This window comes from Camelus dromedarius, chromosome 16, assembly GCF_036321535.1.
Source record: "Camelus dromedarius isolate mCamDro1 chromosome 16, mCamDro1.pat, whole genome shotgun sequence".
Lineage (NCBI taxonomy): Eukaryota > Metazoa > Chordata > Mammalia > Artiodactyla > Camelidae > Camelus > Camelus dromedarius.
In genome coordinates, this window is record NC_087451.1 from 7,021,873 (window position 1) to 7,047,549 (window position 25,677).

Consider the following 25,677-nt stretch of genomic DNA (forward strand, 5'->3'; position numbering starts at 1 on the left):
CAAATAAGAAAAAGATATTTCCAGCTTAATAAAGCCAGAGAATAATAAAAGAAGTCAGAAGCAGATATTGGCAAGCTTGTTTTTAAAAACCCAAAGACCTAAGTGTCTGGTAGATAAATTAACATAAATGTGTAAAACAGAGCAGGTGTAAGAATGATGGAACACATGGCAAACTAGAGAGTATGAACTTCAAACACATTAATTCTTATCATGTAGAAATGTGCGTACACCGTAACCAATTTCTCACCAAGAGGCTGATGTCCACACATTTATCTGATTTTAAAATGAGAATTATTTCAAAATAGTTTAAAGGACTGTAAACTCCAAGTAAAGCTTTCCGCAGATTGAATTTGGCCAATAGGCCACCAGTGTACAGTCTGTAAAATAACCTGTGAAACATGGACTCCTGAGTGATGAATTTCTGATAAACAGTTATATTTCAAAGAACTGAATACTTTTGAATAGCATCTCATACATGAGGAGCTGCACCTACTGAAGATATTCCACTTGGACTCAGTCTCACTCAGGTAGTGAATGAACTGCAGTCAAACTAGGAAATGGAAAATGAATTCTAGCTGCCCTAAGCTCTGGACACTCATGTAGTCGTACATTTTCAAGTCCACATATGACACTGTGAAATCAGGTCCTGGGCATTCACTTATCATACATTCCTCCATTTCACCGCCCAAAACATTCCAATCAATCTTTTGTGTCTATTTTCTCTTGGTTTCTTGATTTATATGGACTGGAATCCTGAAATGAACATCTATTTACTTAGTTGCAATCCTGAATAAAAATGTTAATCCTTGCCTGGTCTTCTGTTTACTGTCTCTAGTTGTTATTTAAAATCCTACCTCATCCTAAACAGATATCTCAGAGGAAAACATTACACTACCTTCGACCTCACAGACATGATTCTACTTAGACTTCTACAGTTGAATCTCAACTCCCCCCTTCCCTGATTGCACATCTGAACTTTGACAGTAGCAAACTGACTCAGCCTGGCACACCTAGAATACATTTAACACTAACACTGTTATTACCATAACACATTTTTGTTTTTATTGTTTTATATGAGTAGTCTGGAGATATCTACTTCAACATAGAATTTTATGCATGGGGCTACAAAACTGTTACACCATGTCATACAAAACAAAGCATTTAGAATTGAGCTGAAAAAAATAAGTAATTTTCTTGATAAGTACTCTGTCTCTATTTTGTCATTTATAATAATTACCATGGTTTTCTAAGAAGTTAAAATGCAGAGATTTCTGATTGCATTTAGGATGTTGGGAAGTTTCTCTTATTCTAATGATAATCATTCTTAAAATGTGATTTAGTACCTTTAAACTTTTTCATCACTCTTTTTTTCAGCCCCCTCATTAGATGCTAGATCATACTCCTTTTCCTAAGGCTAAAATTTTTGCAAGTTTTTCAACCAAATCTAGAGATTTATAGCAATATCAAGAAAAGGAGGTGAAATCACATTGTTTTAATCTTGAAATGAAAATTAAACACACTGGACCACATAAAGTAGTATATGGAGGTAGAATTTACAATGCCATGTCCTCTAAATAATCTGATGCAATGAACTTGAAATGCTTAAAATGACAGCTTTAGAAAATTTAAAAGATTTGACAATAAATACAAAGGTTCTTTTCTACTTCCTAAAGGGAAATGAAATAATCATAGGCCATGATTAAAAATATTCTAATTAAGGTAAAACATCAATTTTCTAACCAGGGCAATTATCAACATAACTAGAATGAAGAACTGAATTAAATTTATTTTCATATGTCATCCTTTATACTAAATGCCTTCAAATGTGAGGGACAAAATAATGAGATAATATTTGCTCAGTATTTGAAGCGAAGTGTCCAACTCTTGTGTGTCTCAGTGAATTGATCTGTTATTTTTGTGAAAAGGCACCAAAGTAGATAATGTTTATCCTACCCTATTTTCTTCTATTTCACTTTTGCTTTTGTTTTTCATTTTCAATCACACAGAATTTGTTATAAGAAAAGGAAGGCAATTCAAGAAGAGGAAAATGGCAATCAGTGTGTGTGTGGTCAGAGGATGATTGCAGATATTTTAATTACAACCAGGGACTAAAAACCAAGAATTCAAGCTCCATATTGAAGGCTAACAATGACATTGACTGAAAACCACAGATTTGTAAGTGTCTGGATGGATCTCTGTGGAAAAGTAGTTAAGTAATTTCTAGTTTTTAAAGTATTGCCAGATCAGAGGAGTAATGTAAATGCATTTACCTCTTTTTAATGTTCAGGTTCAGAATGCATGGCACTCTGGTATCCTTCAAAGTGTGATAAGGAGTTTCTCATAATATCCTAGCAAGGTCAGTCAAGTTACTGATAGCCCATTGTGGGGAATTTTGCATTACTTCAGAGTGCACAGATAAATGATAAATTTTGCAGCCTGTCACTAGGAAATGAGAAGATCTCTTTCTAAATGTTTAGCTGGTAACTGATCGACAATTTTCAATATCACACTTCTCCCCCCACCACCCCACCTCTACCACAACCCCTCTTTAAGAATGAAAAAGAAAAAAAAATAGATCTCAAACTATTTGGAGCTCAACAGCTACGTTAAAGCAGAATTATTGCATGTAACATGCTAGCTATTATTTATTCCAAAAATAAAAGCCATCTTGTAAAGAACATAGAGAACTGATTTTCATCAATACCTTTTATCTTATGATGAAATATTAGATACAGGTCATTTTAGCATTTATGTCCTTGTAAATACTGCTTTCACCTTGGATCGAACAGTGATGTTGCAGGGCATTTTTCCTTAAACACAAGTAGCTTGACATTGTACAGGTATTGTCAATACAGTCAGGGACAGTGAAATGGGGAATTGGCCATTTTCATGCTTCAGAAACACCACCTAAATATCAAGCAGAGTAACCTTTTCCTCAGGACTCCTTCAAAAATTATTCTATATCAAGTCAGGTAGTAAATGTTTGCCATTTATTCCATATACCTGTACAATATATTTTTGTATAACACTAAACTCAAGTCCCGTGCCTCAAATTCTTTAATGAATGAATGCTTCAGAACTAACTGTTGAAAATCAATTTATTTTTATGAAACTCTAAAGATCAAATCTCAGGAATCATTATTTACACGATAAACCAGCGGTTTTCCAAAGTGTCATGAAATGCTATACAGAAATGTTCTTTATGCCTTTTATATTTGCTTTATTGCTGTATGACATGTTGCTATTTATGGTAAAAAAACAAATCTCAAAGCAAAAAATGGGGGTGCTATTAGATATCTTTGTCCCTATCCAAGGTTTTCTTAATGATTAAACAATGATGTATTAGATGAAGCTATTTGTGAATGAGCTTAGTAACATAAAGTCATTTAAACTGCTAGAAATACTTTAAAAACTCATTTTCTGGTATAATGGGTGGCCTTTAATTTATGTAATTTATTATCAAAGTTGCAGATTCTGAAAAAGTACTTAAAAACTTGTTCATTTTGCTTTTCAGTTATATCTAATGAAACTCTCAAAATAATGTCTCTGTTTATTTGACACAAGAGTGGAAAAAGAATAAAATATTTTTCACTAAGTTATTAATTTATTTGGTAGGAATGCACTCTGCTTAAAGAGTCTCAAGTATCCTCCCCACTTAACTTAGTGAGGTTTTAAATATTGGCATTTATCACAATTTAAAGTAAAATACACAGAAACTAGTTTACCCAGACTACCTTTCTCAGAGAATATTGAGAATGTCATTGGCATGCTAGCAATTAGCTGCCTTAAGTGAATACAAGGTAGACTCACATGTGATTGTGTCCCATGTCTTGGCTATTGTAAACAATGCTTCCATGAATATTGGATAACAAAGAGGAAGACTAAAAATACATCAAGGGGAAGGAAGTTGTATGAATAAAGTTATGGAGCTAAAAAAGGTGGTATATTTGGAAGGAAGGATTTAAAGAAATATCCAATTGTAAGCAACTCTACTGTGTGGCCATATTGGAAATACAAGACTATGAATTTGATGTCTTATATTAGACTGAGAGTGAGACATTTACTGATATAAGTCCCCATATCCATAACTTGCAGTATTATGATCACCATTTATTATGTTTAGGAAAGGGGAGTACTATAAATGAATCATAAAAGACAGAATTATTTAGACAGGAAATCATTTTTGTAATATCTGACATTTAAATATTCTCAGGAAAAAATTCTCAAATTGGATATTTTAAAACAATGCTTTTCCTTAAAAAGTGCTTGTTTAACTGAGTTAATCATTTCTCTGTATTACACACAGGTCCTAGACTGGGAGAGAGTTGGGAACAATTTTATAATTACAGAAAACTGTCATTACACAGTGTTTCACAGACAAGCGCATATTTTCTGTAGAGGCTGTATTAGAACTATTTTTGAATCCAACTGGACTTCCAATAATACAGAACTGTTCTACTCACAGATTAGGAAACTCTGATATATAAAGCTGAGGATTACCCTCAGAAACAAGCTGCACAGAATGCACCTCATAGAGGAAAAGATGCAGAGGTAACACTTTACTATCACATCTCATTTTCTAATTTTAGCTTAGAAAGTTAAATGTTTTTAATCAGGTAAATGAGCATGAATATCATGGTGAACAACATGAGGTTTTGTTATAAAATTAATCAATCAATTAATCAGATCTCTTCACAAAGTAACATCTCTATTGATGTCTAAAGGAAAATCCAGGCAAAGACAAGTCTAACAGATTTCACACACTCACACATGAACATATGCAAAAAGCGTCCTCTTATACTAGTAATAAATAAAATAATGTTTGTATTTTACAGTCTTATTCTTCATCAGGTAGTGTACTTATCAAGGAATAGTTGACTTGATAATGAATGTTTTTGTGGTCTATGAATTGAATCTTCTGTGAATGTGACAGATTTCAAAATGAATCAGCTGCAGATAGTCATCACTTTATTTCATTTGGTGTTCTACATTATATATTTTAATTCCAAAAGTAAATGAATGTTCTCTTCTCAGAAACTGAAACAAAGGAGGAGTTCAAGTAGGAAATATGGCTATATTAGCCATTTCATCTTTCATCTAGGGTGAAAGGCATATTTTGTATGACTTTACTTACTTTAGGGAAATAGTGAGGGGGCTAAACTTTCCAATTGTGTATACTTCCCAATAAAAAATATATTAATAATCCAATGTTAAGGCATCAGCTCTGTATTTGTAAGAAAAAACATAAACTCTAAGTTTAGTGAGTTTTATAATCCAGAGACAGATAGAAGCTTAAAACCAAGCATCGATGAATACTTCATGGGAGTTCCATTTTTCCTATGACCAGGTAACAAAGTAACATAATTAATCTGATTTGTTACAGAACAGAGAGTTAAAGCCAAGATTTAATTTCTCTCAATTAATGCAATTTGTATTTCAATGCTGGTTCTGTCAGGTGCTGAGTGATAAAGATATGCAAAATCTGCCCTTATCCTTAAGGAGTTTACTGTCTAGTGATGAAAAACCAACAATTAGAGCACAATGTTATCAATGTTATGATAGAGGAATATATAAAACACATGTATGTCTTGTTTTTAAAGCCCGTAAGTATTCTCTGCTTAAGTAGAAAACATAACATGGACTACTGTTGTGAATGCTACACAAAGACATTTGACCTCCTGTCTGTGACAGGGATATCAACAGTAGAATATTTTTCCTATTTGGAACCAGTATTATTCCTCTGTGCCAAGCTGCTGCAGTCATGCCAGTCATCCTCTGCTATCTGTTGGCACTCTCCACATGGTCTGATTATTCAGTATTCCCTGCTGATTTGTCCACCTGAGAATCACTGTCCATTGCATGGGCACCAAGCTTATATGGCCCAGTATACTTAATGTCTGCACTTACTCTTTAGTAAAAAAGCACTTTCAAGATTTTTTTTTTCAGGTTAAATTGCCAAGGACTCAGAGACTATACATGGGCAAAAAACCATCTCAGAGACAGATTCCAAACTACTTTCTGTCTTCAATAAATAGAATATTTTTGTGAGTCCAACATAGTCTAAGAACCTGTTTTTCCTACATTTATTTTCCTTACAGAGGATGTCTTGCTCCCTATCTCAAAATGGAGTATTTCCAGACCCATCACACCAGACTTCTAGACATGCTCAGATATACTTGATCCTCAAGTGAGTACGTTGAGGGTTGGGCTGGGATTTCTCCTTAGTGCTCATCAACATGCACATATACTCACTCATCTTCCAGGAAACTTGTCGAATTATTCAGTCTAAATGTTCACAAAATGCATTTTTATCCACTGCTACTTACGTTCTTTCCTCCAAAGAAAAATGGGGCCCATTTGAAATATAGTGCATTTCCACCAATAGTATGATATTTATGCTTTAAGAAACAACAAGGGGGCTGAGCCAAGCTGGTGGAGTAGAAAGACTCACAGCTCACCCTCTCCCACAAATACACCAAGAATTACATCTACAAACCCACTGAATCATACAGAACACCTACTGAAGTCTGCCAGAGTATCTCTTACTTCCAAATACAGGAGGATTCTCACAAAATAAGGTAAGAAAAAAAGAAAAAAAAAATGGTACAGGATTGGTCCTATGGGGAAGGAGAGGCAGAGGCAGAGGAAGAAAGGCACCCTCACATTGGGATGCTCCCTCTCCAGCCAGGAGGTCAGCAGGGACAGAAGCAGAGCTTCTGAGTCTTGGAGGAGAAAGAGACAGCCACCTGGCAGACAGAACTAAGGTAAACTGACATAGAGTGGTCCCTAAGATCCCCAGCTCTAGGTGCAAGCTGGCAGGAATAATTTGGGACTGACTGCTGGAGATTGGTGAGGAGCCCAGGCAGAGGGCAGGGGCTCACTGCACAGAGGCAGCCACAGGGGGCTGGAGGACAGTGTGATCTCTGGCTGGGGGTGTGTGCAGAACAGAACAGCCTGGGGACCCCATAAAAAACACTTTTGGTATGTGTGTGGGGAGGGGCACAACACAACTGTGCCATCGCCTCTTTCTCACTTGGTTCCAATGTTGCTGTGTTCTCATGAGAAGAGAGATGAGGCTTGGTCGTAGCTGTCACTGCTGCATGGAGGCAGGACTGAAAGTTGAATCCACTCCCAGCGGCCTGCAGCTTCACAGGCAAGACTGAGATTTGTTTACAGCCTCAGGCAGAGAGGGCAGATTTGCTCTCTTTGGCCCCTTTGTGGACCCACACCTCTGAGGTGAACAGGCAGTGAGCTGAGTTCTGACATATGGCGGGGGTGAGCATGGGTATTTACAGCAGGCCAGCATGCCTTACTTTATGTGGGGGATGGCTAGCGTCTGCACTGACCCTGTGACACACTGCAAATTCAGGTGCATGACTGCACACTTGCTGTCATGTATTCTAACACCTGACATTGGTGGATCTACACTGGTGGTTCCTGGGGCTCAGAGCCCAGGGGACACCAAAGCAGGTGGCTGACATTCCTGCAGCTAAGGACGGGGACAAAGGCAATATCAACAAAGAGTACTTTGTAAGCTCACATAACAATTAACAGACAACATCACAGAGGGCACTTTCCAAGGGACATCTTGTGTCAATGCTTCTTCCCAGCTGAAGCACTCCAACCCTGTCTACTACATACCACAGCTCAGAAACAGGTCTAGAAGCCTATATTTCATCAACAGGAGAGCAGACCAGGCCCCTGTCAAGGCTGTGACAACCACAGAATGAAAAAGGAGGCCCAGCTCAACAACAACAATCAGGGCAGCCTCTGAACACCACTACACCAACCACACCCCCAATCAAAGGGCTAACAGCCAACATTAATGGAAGAAAGACATGGCAAAAATCCATACTAAGAACAGACATTGCAACAAAACAATTAGATGCACACAGTCCACACAGGAAAGCTCCCATTTTAAATAAAAACAAACAAATAAAAAGTAACACCACCCTTCAAGACCACAATAGATAACTGATACTCCTAAATTCATAAAGCCAGAGAAATGTAAGTAAAATGAAGGAGCACACAATTAAAAGAATAAGAGAAATCTCCTGAAAGAACAATCAATTAAATAAATCTTGATAGTCTACTAGATCAAGACTTCAAAAGGGGAGTGATCAAAACACTGAAGGAATTAAAGGAGACTATGAATAGAGACAGAGATTACTTTAAAAAGGAAATTGAAACTATAAAGAAGAGCCAATTAAAAGCAGAAAGCTCAATGGCTGAGATAAAAGCTAAGTTAAAGGCAATCAAAAGCAGAGTAGATAATGCAAAGGAATGAATAAGTGACTTAGACTACTGGACAACAGAAGTCACCCAATCAGAACAGCAGACAGAAAAGCAAGTAAAAACCAATGAAAGCAATATAAAGGACCTATGGGATAATATAAAGCATGCCAATCTACACATAATAGGAGTCCCAGAAGGAGAAGAAAGAAAAAAGATAATTGAAAAGATATATGAAGAAATAATGACAGAAAATGTTCCAAACCTAAAGAAGGAAACAGATATCCAAGTACAGGAGGCACAGAGGGTCCCAAACAAGAACCCAAGCAGACCTACACCATGACATATTACAATTAAGATGGTCAAGATAAAGATAAAGAAAGGATTCTAGAAGCAGCGAGAGAAAAATAAAGAGTTAGCTATAAGGGAACCCCCATAAGGCTTTCAGCTGATTTCTCAACACAAACACTGTTGGCCAGAAGGGAGTGGCAAGATACATTCAAATTCCTGAATGAGAAAAAACTATAACCTAAGATACTCTATCTGGTAAGACTATCCCTTAGAGTAGAAGGAGAGTTAAAGAATTTCACAGACAAGCAAAAACTAAAAGAATTCAGAGATACTAAACCTGTGCTAAAAATAATACTGAAAGATCTCTTCTAAATAGAAAAAGAAATAGGAAGCTATAGAAGTGAGAAAACCGTAACTTGAAATGCGATAACTACAGTGAATTGCAAGAGAATAAACATGAAGTTGTAAAAAACAGTAAATAAAAAATATCAAAATCATAAAAAGTGGGAGAGGGGATTAAGAAAATATAGATTTTCTCTATTTTCTTTCATTCTTTTTAGGATGTCTTTGAACCTACATGACTATCAGTCTAAAGCAAACATATATAGTAAGGGGATAACATCCTTGAAAAACAGGATAACTACAAATCAAGATCATAAATAGAGTCACAAAACCCAAAAAGAAGCCAAGCTAATATAAAAGAAAATTATCAAACTACAAAAAGAAAAAAATAAAAAAGGAAAAGAAATACCAAATCATCTGAAAAACAAAGCTCAAAATGGAAATAAACATCTATTAATAATTACTATATGTCTATGGATTAAATTCTCCAATCAAAAGATATAGAGTGGCAGATTGGATAATAAAACAAAAGCCTACAATATGCTGCCTACAAGAGACTCACTTTAGAATGAAAGACACACATAGATTGAAAGCGAGAGGATTGGAAAGACTATTTCATACAAATGGAAATGACAAGAAAGCAGGAGTAGCAATATTCATATCAGACAAAATACACTTTAAAACAAAGATCATAATGAAAGATAAAGAAAGATACTATATAATGATAAGAGAAGCAATACAAGTGAGGATATTATACCCATTAACATATATGCACCCAGTATTGGAGCACCTAAATATATAAAACAAATACTAACAGACATAAAGGGACAAATTGAAGGAAATACAATAATAGTAGGAGATTTAACACCTCAGTAACATCACGGGACAGGTCTTCCAGACAAAAAAATTGATAAGACAACAAAGATACTAAATGACACAACAGAACTGTTGGATTTGGTTGATACTTTTAGGACATTACATCCCCCCAAAATAGAATATACATTCTTCTGAAGTGCTCATGGGACATTCTCTAGGAGAGACCACATAATCTGGCACAAAAGAAGCCTCAACAAACTTAAGAGGATAGAAATTATTTCAAGCATATTCTCTGACCACAATGCCATGAAACTAGAAATCAACCACAGAAAAATTAATGAGAAAAAAAATGACACCATGGAGATTAAACAACATGCTACTACAAAACCTTTGGGGCAATGATAAAATTAAAGAACAAATCTTAAAATGCCTGAAGACAAACAACAAGGAAAACATAACCACACAAAATCTATGGGATGCAGCAAGAGCAGTCTAAGAGGGAAGTTCATAGCAATACAGGCCTTCCACACACACACACACACAAAATCCTCAAATAAACAACTGAACCTACCAGCTAAAATAATTAGAAAAAGAAGAGCAAACAAAACTTAAAATCAGCAAAAGGAAAGAAATAATAAAGATCAGGGAGAAAATAGAGATTAAAAAACAATAGTAAAAATCAATTAAGCAAAAAGCTGGAGTTTTGAAAGAGTAAACACAATTGACAAACCTCTGGCCAACCTCATGAAGAAGAAAAAGCACACAAATAAAATTAAAAAATGAAAATGGAGAAATTAGAAACAACACCACAGAAATACAAAAAATCATAAGAGAATACTATGAAAAATTATATGGCAATAAATTGGACAGCTTAAAAGAAATGGACAAGTTTCTAGAAACATACAGTTCACAAAAACTGAATCAAGAAGAAATAGATCACTAGAAGTGAAATAAAATCAGCAATAAAAAACCTCCCTGCACACAAAAGTCCAGGACCAGATGGCTTCACTGGGGAATTCTATCAAACATACAAAGAAGGGCCACTACAGTATAGGAGTTAAAAAGGTGGGTTCTAGAACAGTTCTAAATGAACAAAAACTGTAATTCCTACAATATAGCACTAGTGTTGCCTTAGGCAATTACTTAACTGTAATATAAAATAACAAATCTGACTCCTTATTAGATCTGTTTCTTTGGCTTTAACCCTGTGCCCTGTTTTCTAGGCTTAGTCTTGCTAGCTCTTCACCTTCTACAAAATAATATTGCCTTTCGCCTAAAATATACAGGAAGGCCTATTCTCAGGGCTTTGACCTTTAAGGCTATTAACACTTTTGCACTTATATAAAGATAACAAGTTGCAAAATGGAAAATAACATTTGTTTTTTTGGAGGTTTACAGGCACATGGTGATCTGACCCATGTGGACAGCTGCAAGAACAAAGAATTCCTATATCAAGAAGTTTGCAACCAACCACATCCCCTCCCCTTTTTAGTATAAAAGGAGCCTGAATTTGGACTTGAGTAAGATGGTTCTCCAAAACATTAGTCTGCCATCTTCTCGGTCTGCTGGCTTTACAAATAAAGTCACTATTCCTTGCCCCAACACCTCATCTCTTGATTTATTGGCCTGTCATGTGGTGAGCAGAATGAATTTGGACTCAGTAATTAACCTATACAGCTACTGTGAGCATTAAATTGAGTTAATATTTGCTACAGGTGCCTGGTAAGCATTCCATAACTGCTAGTCATGATTCAGTTTCAGATGGTAAATAAATGTATCATTACATTGGAATCATTTATGTTTATTCTGATGCCTTAGCCTAAACAGAGAAATTGTAGTTGTCATATTCTATATTTAATTTCTATGTTTAGTAATTGGGCACCATAAGCAGTGGGGTTTTTTGACACTGCATGTCTTACCACTCCAGAAAATCTCCAGGTTCATTTGAAACTGGATACCTTCTGTTTTGAGGAGGCATTTCATCTTTCAGGGTTGTACTTTAAGAACAGAGATATTCCTTTATCCCATACTAGCAATGTTATATTGAGCACACTTGGCTTGGGTCAAGGCTCATAATTTTAGCATTAAATTTATCCAGCTATCTGTCTTCTTCTAGTGTAGGGTACAGTTCAATGGACAATAATTGAGTGTCATCTTGGGGAAGAAAAATTGTGGAAAAGGCAAATAACCATAAGCCGTTTTAAGTCCAGGCTTATCAGAACATTGTCCACATCCACCAAGTAATTGTGTATTGTTTGGAGTTTTCATGATCTGTCTGTCAGGAATTATTTAATTTGAATAATTATTTATAGCATATTATCATTTATAACTATATTACCATATTTTGCAAGTGACATACAATCGTGACCATGCTTTCTGAATCAGCACACTAAGACTTCACATATCACAGCAGCCCATATTGTGCTAGCTTGAGGTTAAATGTTATACCCATATCACAAAAATCATGTTAGCATTAACTTCTTCGTGTTTTATATTGGCTAAACCCATTTTATTACAACCTGTCAAATTACATTTATTATTTTTCCTGGGATTACACTCAAGGAAAAGTTTAATTAGGCATATTAAATAAATAAATATTGTCTCCTAAGTGATTTACTTTATTATGAATGATATACCATTAGGGGTGAAGGATGGAGGTGAAATAGATGCCCAGGGCAAAGGACAAGTGTTACTTTATCTGAGCCATCATTAAAAGCATCTATCTATAGCATCTTTGATAATAAACTATAATAAAAAAATATAAAAACTTTTAACAGATATTCATTAAATGAATTTTTATTAAAGGTTGATTTTTCTTAAGTCATCTAGAACTGAAATCAACCAATTAGCTGTCTCCTTAAATTCTGATTGATGCTTCATTACTTACAGATACAGAGCTTGTTTTAGACTTCTGCCAAGACAAAATGATAATTAACAGAGAGAATGAAATTTATTGAGACACAAAATTGCACCCATTTTAAATATGCAGTTTAGTGAGTTTTGACAAATTTATATATCCATGTAACCACCCCTAAATTAAGATATATAACACTTAACAAAATTTCCTTGTGTCCCTTCCCAGACAACCTTTCCTCACCCTCAACCCAAGAAAACACTGCTTGGCTTTCTGTCCCTGCATATTACTTTTGCCATTTCTAGAATTTATATAAGTTGAATCATATAGCAAATAAGTTTTAACTCTGGCTTTTTTTTTTTTTTTTGCTCAATATGGTTTTCAATTCCTTTTTGTTGCTGCATGTGTCAGTAATTGGTTCTTTTTATTGCTAAATAGTATCCATTGTATGCATATATTACAATTTGTTTATCCATTCATCAATAAATCAACGTGAAGATTGTTCCTCATTTTGTGTTATTATGAATAAAGAGCTACAAATATTTGTGCACAAGTCTTTTCGTGGATATGCTTTCTCAGGTTTTTTTTTTAAACACCTAGTGTTGCTGTGTTGTATGATAAATATAGGCTTAACCGGTTTATAAAGAACTGACAGTGTTTTACAAAGTGGCTGAACCATTGTGCAGTCACATAAGTAGAAAGAATTAAAATGTATGAAATTTCTAGCTGCTCTACACCCTTGTCAACACTTGGCATTGCCATTCTTTTATTGAAGTATAGATTTACAATATTGTGTTAGTTCCAGGTATACAGCAAAGTGACTCAGTTATATATGTATATTTTTCAGATGTTCTGTTAAAGGTTATTGCAAGATACTGAATGTTGTTCCCTGTGTTATACAATAAATCTTTGTTTATTTATTCTATAGATGGTAGTGTGTATCTGTTAATCCCATACTCCTAATATCTCTCCCTTTCCATTTTGGTGAACGTAAGTTTGTTTTCTATGTTTGTTAGTCTGTTTATGTTTAGCATATATATTCACTTGAATTATTTTTTAGATTCCACATATAAGTGATATTATATAATATTTGTTTTTCTCTGACTTATGTCACTTAGAATGATATTTTCTAGGTCCATTTATGTTGCTGCATATGGCAATATTTTATTATATGCCTGAATAATATTCAAGTGTGTGTGTATGTGTGTGTGTGTGTGTACACACCAGATTTTCTTTATCCATTTATCTTTTGATGAACACTTAAGTTGGTTCCATGTCCTGGCTATTGTAAATAGTGCTGCTATAAACATTTGGGGTGCACATATCTTTTCCAATTAGAATTTTCATCTTTTCTGGATATATGCCCAGGAGTAGGATTGATGGATCATATGGTAACTCCATTTTCAGTTTTTTAAGGAACCTCTATACTCTTCTCCATAGTGGCTGCACCAATTTACATTCCTACAGTGTAGGAGTGTTCCCTTTTCTCCACACCCTCTGCAGCATTTATTATTTGTAGACTGTTTGATGCCAGCCATTCTGACCAGTGTGAAGTGATACCTTATAATGATTTTGATTTGCATTTCTCTAATAATTAGTGATGCTGAGTTGTGCTTGTTGGCCATCTATATGTCTTCTTTGGAGAAATATTTATTTAGATATTCGGCCCATTTTCTAATTGAGGTTTTTTTTTTGTTGTTGTTGTTGCTGTTGTTAAGTTGTAGGAGTTGTTTGTATATTTTGGAAATTAATTCTGTCAGTCACATCGTTGTCAATTATTCTCTCCCACTCTGTAGATTGTCTTTTCATTTTGTTTATGGTTTCCTTTGCTATGCAAAAGCCTATATGTTTAATTAGGTTCCATTAGTTTTTTTCTTTTATTTCTTTTGCCTTGGGAGATTGATCTAAGAAAGTATTACATGATTTATCTCAGAGAATGTTTTGGCTATGTTCTCTTCTAGGAGTTTTACGGTGTTGTTCTTATATTTAGATCTTTAAAACATTTTGAATTTATTTTTGTTGTGGTGTATGGGAGTGTTCTAATTTCACTGACTTTCATGGGGCTGTCCAGCTTTCCCAACATTCACAGTAGGTGTTTGGGTTTTATTTCTGGGCTCTTTTTCCTGTTCCATTGATCTATATGTCTGTTTTGGGGTAAATAACATGCTGTTTTGGTTACTGAAGCTTTGCAGTATTCTCTGAAGTCTAGGAGGTTTATGCTTCCAGCTTTGTTATTTTTTCTCAGAATTCTTTTGGCAATTTGTCATCCTTTTTAATTTTAAATGAAGATCATTTTTATTGCAATTTAAAGATATTCAGTAAATAATTGAAATACAGACAGCTAAGCAAGTCTAAGAATATTTGATTCTATATTTTCTAAGTCCATGTTTGTTGATCTTTTCACCACATTGTGCTACTTTTCATTTTATTCCTTTTCTACTTGATTGTATTTAGAAGGAAATACATTATCAAAATGCATACTTTGATAGTTTTCTTTTCCACTTTAAAGTAAAACTTAATAGCTTTTAACATTATTTCAGCTACTTTCAAGCTCATGCTGACATGTCTGTGCAAATGAAGTCTATAATATTAAGCCCAAATAATTTTCCCAAATTATTTTCCTGGTAAGTAATTACTGTCTGATGTCTATTTGTTGCTGTTATAGTTGTTGTTGATCACAGTAAGCCCCCAGTAATAAATAGTATTAAATGTATCTTCTACAAATTATTTACATATGCCACATTCTAAAGAGGAGCTTTAGCAGTCTTCTTGTACAAAGTTTATACACATGTTTAAGGACAAAGGTGAGAAACTGCATCTCTGCCCCAACACCATATCTTCAAAGTAGGTTCTGATTCAAGAGCTTTGTGACAGATACTATAAGTGAAATGGCATGATATCGGGAAACCAAAGACTTGGCTCGACTTGGATTGTGGGCTCAGTCCCACTTGTGGTTGTGTTATTTAACCTTTCTCTTCTCTTTCTTGGTAAGTGTTCTGCCAGGCAGTTTACACATTTTCCTAGGTTAGGTTCCCAGAAGCACTCAGTTGGGAATACCTTTGCATGCTTCCTTAAAGGGATGCTCACAGGTAAACAGATAAACAAATAAAGGAAATTGGGATAGAGAAAATGGAAGAAATCACACAAGAATCTAGAATGTAAACTGAACCTTAGAGTCTCTCTTACCTTGAGTCTTTTAACCCTCCTCCCTTCCCAAAGCATCATTTACCACAGACATCTTCCAGATAGGTGGCTTCAGCTGCCCAAGGACAATTCTTAGAGGGGAGGACCATTTTTGGCAGCACTAACAGAAGCTGAGAGATGAGTATGCTAACAGAACTGATCCTATGGGATCTCATGGGGCATCAAATGCTTCTCTCACACTTATATTACCTAATTCCATTTTCAACACATTGTTTATATCTGTTTATACCCACTTTTCAGGAGAGTAATTGAGTAATTAAGGAGGCTAAACAAGGCGCCTGGAGGTTACCTGATCAGTCAATAGCAGTGCTGGAGTAACCACGCCTACTGTACCTTCTTTCAATATAGCCTCAAGTAATCAACTGAGAAAATATAGATTTACCACCTAAGATCTAAAATTGTTGACAGATTATACTGATAACACCATTAATACCAGTTTTTATTTGAAAAATATGCTTCACTGATCTGATCCAACGGCTATTGCAGGGACCCCATTTCCAACCACTGAAGTCTCCTGAATACTTTCTTTAAGCCCCACTTCAGCATATCAAGCATGCTCTTTATTAAATACTTTACTATCTGGGCTTACCCTTTTCCTACCTTACCCCTTTCTGTAATGCTATCTAGAGGAGTTGCTTCCTCCCCTGGATGTAACCTCTCTTACTGTTAAGACTTCTCAAATCTATGCTTTTATTTTTATTTTTAGTATAACAATCTTCTCTGGCCAGTACTAAGGGCTAGAGAATTTCTCTACTGTCCTGTGTGCAGCTCTTCCTTCACACAGACAGTACTGTTGTAGTTGGAAATACACGCAGAGACAAGTGCACGGCATAGTGTAGTTCAAGTCAATGATGCATTGATACACAATTACAAGTATTTGGGTTATAAACAGATCTTGACTTTTATTTGCAATTATCCTTTCACTGAAACTTAAACACAATGCCTTAAAAGTAAACAGAGAAAAAAGAACCAAGGTAGGCTTTAAGACTCACCTAAGCCAGTGATTCTAATATATGTGGTTGCTCTTTGGAATACTGTACTTACTTTGATTTATTACATAAGGACCACCAAAGGAAGTTCATAAATTTGCATTTTCCAAGGACTGCATTTTTAAGTTAAATGAGCAACTCTGTCTACCAAAAAAAAAAAAAAACTTTCTCTTTTATTATAGCCTTCTCCCTATGCCTCTTAGCTCGACAACTCCATAATAAATGCACTTCATATTAGATTTATTTCAATTTGAAATATACACTCTCTGATGCCCAGCATACTATAATATAGGACTGAGTCAGAAAATAACACAATAATTAAGAACATCAGTTCTGGAAAAATTGCTGAATGCATTCATATACTTCTCCTATTGTATACTCTTTAGTATGCATTGGGCAAACTACTTAACCTGTCCGAGATTCCACATTCTCATCCTTAATACGGCCTAAATAATAACACCTACCTTGTTGGATGGTTGTGAAAAAGAATGAAAAGTGTAAAGAATATGGCCTGGCACTTGGAAAGTGCTCTCTAAATATTAGTCATTATTATTTCCATTACAAACAGAAAGTTTTCTTAAGTAATGAGGGTAAGAGCATAATTTATAGAAAATTAATGGATATTGGCTGCCAGATCATGCATCAATATATAATCTGCAAACAATGGAGTCTGATATTTTGTTTTCACATTTGAGAGCCACTAGGGCAGAAAAGTAAACGTCAAATATTAGAATAGACTATGACTTACATTATTTATCTAGAAAAGAAGGGACTTGGTGAGAAAAATCAAATAGGAAGAGAGATTTGTAGAACTATAATAAAATATACAAATTAAACTCCAAAAACAAGTGTTTTTATATTTTTACAGTGTAATTTTGACATGCTCAGGTATGCACTTAAAAAAAGCTTGGAGCTAGAAAATAGCTACATTAGATACTGGTTACTCACACTAGAAGAGAACTCCTAGCTTTACAACAGAATTTAACAAAGGAAATTTCATTAAACTAATTTCAACTAAATTGAGGCTGAAATGAAATGCAAAACAAGGAATAGTAATTTTATTTTAGAAGTATAGCAACCATGGAATATTTGAATATTATAACATAGTATAAGTACATAAATTTACTTTTATTTCAAAAAACACTAATATCCTGAAAAATACTGCCTAATAATTTTCAAATGTAAAATGTGTCTAGAAGAAAAATATTTTAGTTTGTGCTTTGCACTTCCAGTGAAATTAAAGGAAGCACAGTTTCCAAAAATTAAATGACATGGCAATCAAAAAAATATAGTATTAAAAGAGAAAAAAACTGTAACTTTACAGTTGGAGAAATCTATCAGATACCAGCTTAACCAAGAGATCAAGTTTAACAAAGTAACATTGCCAGTCATCATGCTGATGTTAAAGGACTCTCTAGCATGTTGTCCTGAGAACACTATTTACCTCTGTGGATTTACCCCCAACCCCAGAAAGTCACAACCCCATTCTAATTATAAGAAAATATCAGATGAACCCAAATTGAAGGTCATTCTATAAAATACTTGATTAAGTGTCTTTAAAAGGGTCAAAATTATGAAAAACAAGAAAGACTGAGAAATTGTCAAGAGTGGAGCAGACTAAGGAGTCATCACAACTAAATGTAAGCCTGAGTTAAATCCTAGAATAGACAAAAAGGACTTAGTTAAAAACAAATAAAAACCTAAAATTTAGTAGAAAAGCTGGCAAAAATCTAAATGAAGCCCTTAGTTTTGTTAGCAGTGTCATACAAATGTTAATTTCTTAATTTAGGTCCATGTATCACAATCATGTAAAATATTAATATGATGGGGAGATGGGTGAAATATATACTCAACAGTAATTTTGCAACTTCTCTGTGAATCTGAATTGATTTCAAAATAATAGTTAAAATTTTTAAAGATACGACGTGGAGGAAAATACTGTGACTCTGAGTTAGGCAATGTTAGTGGGCATCAAAGTCCAAAGTGTACAAACAGAAAGAAAAACTGATGAAATGGACTTTGTCAAGATTGAACAATTTTCTCTCTTAAAAAATAGTTAAGAAAATAAAAAGATGATCCATAGACTAGGAAAAATTTTTGGTAAAACATATACCAAACAAAGTTGTGCAGAATATGTAAGAATATCTTATGGTTGAGAGAGTATATATGCAGAAAACATTTAAACACACACTTCACAAAGGATGATATGCAGATATACAAATAACCAATGAGCACACATCAAGGTGCTCAAAATCAATAGCCATCAAGAAAATGCAAATTAAAATGACATGAGATGCCGCTGATACTATAATGGCTAAAGTGAAAAGAAACATAATATCAAAAGTAGGCTAGGATGTAGGGAGATTGGAATTTTATATATTGTTATTGGGAATGCAAATGGCACAATCACTTTGGGAAAAAAGTGTGAAAGTACTTTGAAGTTTATCATGCATTTTTCATATGACCAAGTAATTACCATCCAACAGAAATAAAATGTATCCATTCAAAGATGTGTATGAGAATGTTCATCACACTATTTGCTATTGCTATAAATTGGGGAAAACATAAACGTCTTTCAGCTGGTGAATGGATAAGCAAATTGTGGTTTATTTCTACAATGGAATGCTACTTAGTAATAAATTAAATATTTATGGACTGAATAACATGGAAAGTCTCAAAAACATTATGCTACCAGAAAGTAGTTAAATATAAAAGATTATGTGCATGGATCAACTTATATGAAATTGTAGAAAATATAAAACTGTAGTGACAGAAAGTAAATCAGTATTGCAAGGGGCTGGAGATGGGAAAGAGATTTTAGTGCAAACTTTTCAGAACAACTGGACTATTCCACAGCTTAATTGTGGTAGCATTTATATAACTGTATACAATGATCAAAATATATAAGTATGTATGCATAATTTTTACAAAAAATGTATATAAATTAAAAGTTAGTAATCAAAAAAGAGAAATAAGAATGTAAAAAACCTCCCAAGAAAATTAATGAAATGTAATCTATCAAACAATAAAGTGATAAGAACTTAAATCATAAAAATATTTACGATTTCCATAAGGAGAAAGGTAACTTCAGGTAAGCAATTTCAGGGTTTTCTCAGTAAAGTCATGATGTCAGGTTCATATTCCTGCAAGTATTTTGACATCAGGATAGTTGTGGACATCAAACATCATGTTCTCATGCACTTCTATAAAGAACATGTTCTCGTGTAGGAAGGAGGAGGGGCATATATTAGTGTCTTATTGCTGCCATAACAAATAATCACAAATCTAGTAGTCTAAACACAAACTATTATTCTGTAGATAAGAAATCTGACATAGATTTAACTATGCTAAAGTCAGATTTTGGCTGGCCTGCTTTCTTTCTTTTCTGGAGGTTCTCAGGGAGAGACCTTTTATTTGTTCCATCTTCTAGAGGCCACCTGCTTTCCTTGGCTTATGGCCACGTCTTCCATCTTCACAACCAGGGATGCAGGTTGAGTGCTTCTAACATCAGACCTCAAGGACCCTTCATCTATTTTCACATCTTTCTCTGACAACAGCCAGGAAAGTTTCTATGATTTTAAAGACTCTTATGATTAGATAATTCATATCAAAGGCATACCTTTAATTACATCTGCAAAATCCCTTTTGTCACGTAAAGTAACACATTCATATGCTCCAGAGATTGGGACAGGGCCATTTTTGGTGGATCACTATTCTGCCTACCACTGAAGGATTGCAAGCTGATGGGAGTGCTCTCTTAAACTGCCCCTCACCTTTCAATAGAGAAGAGTTATATTTTTAAAAGATTCAGGCACTTTTTCTTGTAACTTACTTACCAGAACCATGAATCTGGTACCATAATGCAAAGGAGATTAAGAAAGTAATTATCTGGCTTTTCCCATATTCTACAGAGGGAGACAGGCAAGATGACTGTTAGACCATTAGGATCTGTCACATTCTGCTTTTCCACATTTTTTCTTCCCAAAAGAAAATGGCAGGAAAACATGGTAAAATGTCCAAGTAGCCAAACTCTCCTTTAGCTCTCTGGTATTAGAGAGATACAGTTACTAACATATGCAATATCTCAGGAAATAAAACATATAAAACGTTTCTTTGAATCATATTCTTAAAGCTGCACTCCAGCCAACTGAAAGTTAAAGGATGATGGTTAACAAAAATTGAGATTGAGTCCCGACTCTGTGCTGGCACTGTTCAAAGAAACTAATTTACTTAATCCTCACCATACTCTGATGAAGGAGATACTATAATTAACCTCACTTGCGGGTGAGAAAATAGCACAGAAATATTAATTTTTTTCAAAATCACAAAGCTATTAAGTGGTAAAGATTCAACCCTAGAAATTTCAGCTCTACAACTTATAATCTTCATTATAAAATTATAATTTTATAATAAAAATTGGTGGTGTTCATGAGATGACAAAATGAAAACTAGAAGATTGTTTAATACATTCAGTCTGAACTTCAGAAGTCAGGTCTGGGTTGGAGATTCAGATTTCAAAATATGGAATTCAAAATGGAATTTCAAAATACGTGTGTGTGGGAAGCTGGTGGCAAGGGCGTGGAAGGAACACGATGAGCCAGGAATGGGGCAGTGGAAGCAGTATTGGCGATCTCAGAAAACTGAGGGATGGTCAGAGCAAGTGGCTAGTCAGAAGCTAGATTGTCCCAGAAGAGTACAAAAAAACATATCTGATGGCCTGATAAGGCAGAAGCCAACAAGGAGAACTGTGGTCACCTAAGAAATAAATCTGAAAAACCAGGGCACAGGACAAGAATGAATGCCAGTGATTACACCACCTTATATTCATGTAGTTCTTTAAGTGTTGTACAGTGTCTGATTCTCTTCCATTTTTTCCCCTCATCTAAATGAGTATGAAATATGAAGTAAAAGCAAGTTTTTATTTATTCCAGGAGCTTGTATCTGCTTCTTGTAAGGCAGGAGTCTGATGTTTGCAGGGGGAGATGAGTGAAAATGCTTAACTCTACTGCCAAAATAGTGGCTAAACAGGAACAGTTCCAGAAATTGGCTTTTCATCATAAGAGAGAATTGGCAACATTTAATGTCATGCCGATCTACATAACTTTCTGCTGAAGAAAACACTGGAGCTTCTCTAAGTTGTTATTACTATTTCTTTTTTAACTAAATCTCATTTTGAATAAGGATCAGAATCATCCTTTTTGTTCCCATAACAATGTAACATGATCATTTTTCCATGTCAGTCCATATAATGCTTTCTTCTTAGTGGAATCAGCATTCTTAATTCCTTCTAAAAATCCTGCAGGAAAGCCTCTTTCATATCCTGACTTATGCATTAAGAACTCTAAGAACCATTCAGTCCTCAATGGGCTTACATTTGGAACACTTCGAAAACTCTCTGGATTTCTCTGCCGTGTTTTATTAACATTGACTCCCAGCATTGTATTAGAACGGATTTTATTTTCTCTGTATGTCAATTACATTGACAGACAGTCTGCGGTGAGTTTCCTAGTAACACCTAGGGGATGCTTAACATTTCCTATTTTACTATATCTCAAAATATTGAGAACCTGTTACTAAAAGTCACTTTTCTTTCTTTTCTGCTGATTAAGACAATTTTATCCTTAACCTCACCTATAATTTGCCAGATACAATAAGGCTTTAGATTATGCAACCACTGGCTTGGATTTTTAAAGAGCTTCTTATTTCCCTTCCCCACCCGCCGCCATGGTATTAATATTGAATTATCTGTAGGAGGTGGTTAAAATGTCTTCAGTAATTCAATTATGGCTCTTTGTTCTGTCTGCGTGAAGCCAAATAACTTTTTTTAAAGCATGAATACTCAATGATTAATTATTGCCTTGCACCATAAATACAGACTTTGAGCTTTAATTTGGGTTTCCTGAATGTAGAATAAGGCATAGAATATTGATCTGTACAAATCTATAAATATTTACCTTGGGGGCGAGTGGATTGGAGCAATACAACAAGCAACTATTTTGAAAATAATATGGAAGTTAAACTGCACATTTATTCCCTGGTAGTCTTGAGTGTTCCAAGTAGGTATTATCTTTGTTCTTTTCTTTTGCTCTTAGATTCCACTCCTGCACAACCAACCTTCCCAATATCCCATTGCAGAACTTATATGTATTTCCCTTTTCTGTTAAATTAATGTCTCTAATAATGTACCCTTCTGCCCTACACTATGGACTATGTTCTTTGGCTAATATACCCATCACTGTGAGTGAGAAAACTCGTATCTTAGTCTCAAAGGATGAAAGGACATTAGGAAAAGAAAGAAAGGATTATAGAAAAACAAAATGTGTAAGAAGGTACATTTTAAAATATTATTTTATTGGAAATATACAGCACCCCTCACAGTGCTAAAATAAATTATTGCTTGATCAATGCTATTTACCCCCATTTTAGTCTGTCTGATCATACAGAGCACAACTCTGAAGCCAGGCCACAGGGTTTAAGCTTTATAACTTATCTGTGACTCACTTTCCTCCTCTGATAGTATGATTAAGAATTGTGTATTAATCCCATAGTTATTTTATGAGGAATAATATACAACTGGATTATGATATGCAGAGCACTTAGGACAGTGTCAACTATGCAGTAAGCAGATATTTAATCTTTATTGCATGGAGTTAACATAAAATTGTTTTTATCAGCTTAAACTTCCAGAATAATTTTCTTTTTCATTTCCAATCTGTATTATTTCAAACCTAATTTGACATTTTTGACCAAAGGAAATATATCTTCTAATGACTTAATAATTACAAAATGCAGGAGTTACACAATGAATGCATCGTTGTTTTTCATTTCCACCTTTGTCTCTCGGCAACATTTTTCATCCTTTTCTGCATTGCATTATGCAAAAGGATATTGAACACTGTGAAACACATCACCAGCATTCCCTCACAAGCTGGCTTCTACTGGTGTTTGATCAAAGTCACTAATAGTGGATCAGAAAAGGGCTGGAGAGAGAGGCTGGGAATTTCCTCCTCTACTCCTTTCTCTCCTTAGCATTGTCTTCGGCAAGCAGTGGCCCCATCAAGACTAGCACCTCTTCCACAGCCTAAGCTCCTGCTGGTTCCTTGACACAATTTATTTTATTGTATCTCTTGCCCTACAGGTGAAACCAGTTTATCACAATTGTTGGTTTCACTGAACATCAATGTTCACAGCACTGCGCATATGAAGTCTTCCCTTTAAATTCTCTTAATTTAAGGTATCTGGGACAAATTGTATTTCTAATAATCTAGTTTAATATAGTTTGACTTGTGTATCTACTTTCATATTGCACTATCAAAATTTACAGGTAAATAATTTTTAACTGTGTAGACAAATATGCTTTCCAATTTCCAGTAACTGTCTGAAAGGACTTAAAAGGCCATGTCTTGTTCCAACCAAACACATCCTTCAAATACAAGTGCTTAATTAATAACATTTATTATGATTTATGGTTATGCATTCAGGTCAGTCAGATAAGGGCATATACCCAACAGTCACAACTAGTCACTGTAATGTCATATAATAAGAAAATAAACCCAGAGGTTGGAAAGAGTCTTGTCAGTAGAAGAGAATTCAGTAGGCATGGTATTCCATGCATGGTAATCCAGATAGAAGGTTGACATTTGGGGAAATATATATGCATTATAGATAACAAGTGATCAAAGCCTAGGAAGGGCGATAATATTGAAGATGGACAACATTTTATTAAATAGGGGTAAGAAAATAGAAAAGAATCTCTCAGCAGTTCTCATAAGTTTACCCATCAGAATATCACAGACTGAGATCTAGTTTCTGGCATAGGGGAAGGAGACTGTTAAAGGAGGGGCAAACACCTCAGCACATACGAAATGTTTGTATTCCAAAGCAAGGAAAGTGGGGAGTGTAAACAAGACTGGGAGCCACTTTCCAGAGCCAAGATTTAAGAATCAAGATTGATCTAAACTATGTGAAGGATTGACTTAACTGTGTTGTACTATCTTATTTTTCTTTTATTATTTTCTATTGATGCACATGACAGAGAAAAGTAGCATGCATTTATTTTAAGTGTGAAGTGAAATAAATGATCAAAAAGTGAGTATTTTTTTTACTACCACCCACCCAAGTCAAGAAATAGAACATTTCCAGCACTCAAGAAACCTCCCTTCTGCCTCTGACAGATCATTACCTACTACAAGTCCTCTAATTTCTAATCATAATAATGTTTTTTAACTTTATAGAAATGCTTTCCTGAAGTACATGTTATTATGTTTTGGTTTCCTCTATTAAATATTACATCTGTGATATTCATCCATGGCATTGCCTATGCTGTAGTCCATTTATATTCAGTATTGTGTAATATTCAATTTTATGATTATACTACAATTTAGACAGGCACTTTGAAAAACAAAATGAGATCCAAATGCATCATAAGACTATGAAAAGTTGTTTAATCTCATGAATTATTTGACAAATATTCATTAAAATAACAATGATACCAATACAAACTCAACAGAATGTCTTCTTAAAATTTTAAAAAGTCTGACAACACAAAGTCACCACAAGGAAATGGATCAACAGTATCCATATTGTCTGTTTAGTGATTAGTATGTCTTATATGTAGGTGCTGCATATGAAAACTGTGTCATGTATGTGTTAGAACACATGCTTTACTATTCTATGGGTGGCCTTTGTGCTGTCTAATATGTAGTCTAATGAACAGGCGTTTTTAACTTAAACATAGTCCAAATTTTTAAGTTTTTCTTATGGTAAAAAAACAAAAGTCGTATTCTCAAATTTAAGAAATAAAGTGGAAAAAGTACTATTATTTGGCCCTACATCCAAGCCCTATGCAAATAAACACAGAGCTCGTTTAACCGGCACCAATCAGTTATTAACAATTCTGCTTCAAGTTAATTACTTCTGAATGTTAGATAGTCCCTGAAGGCCATACTT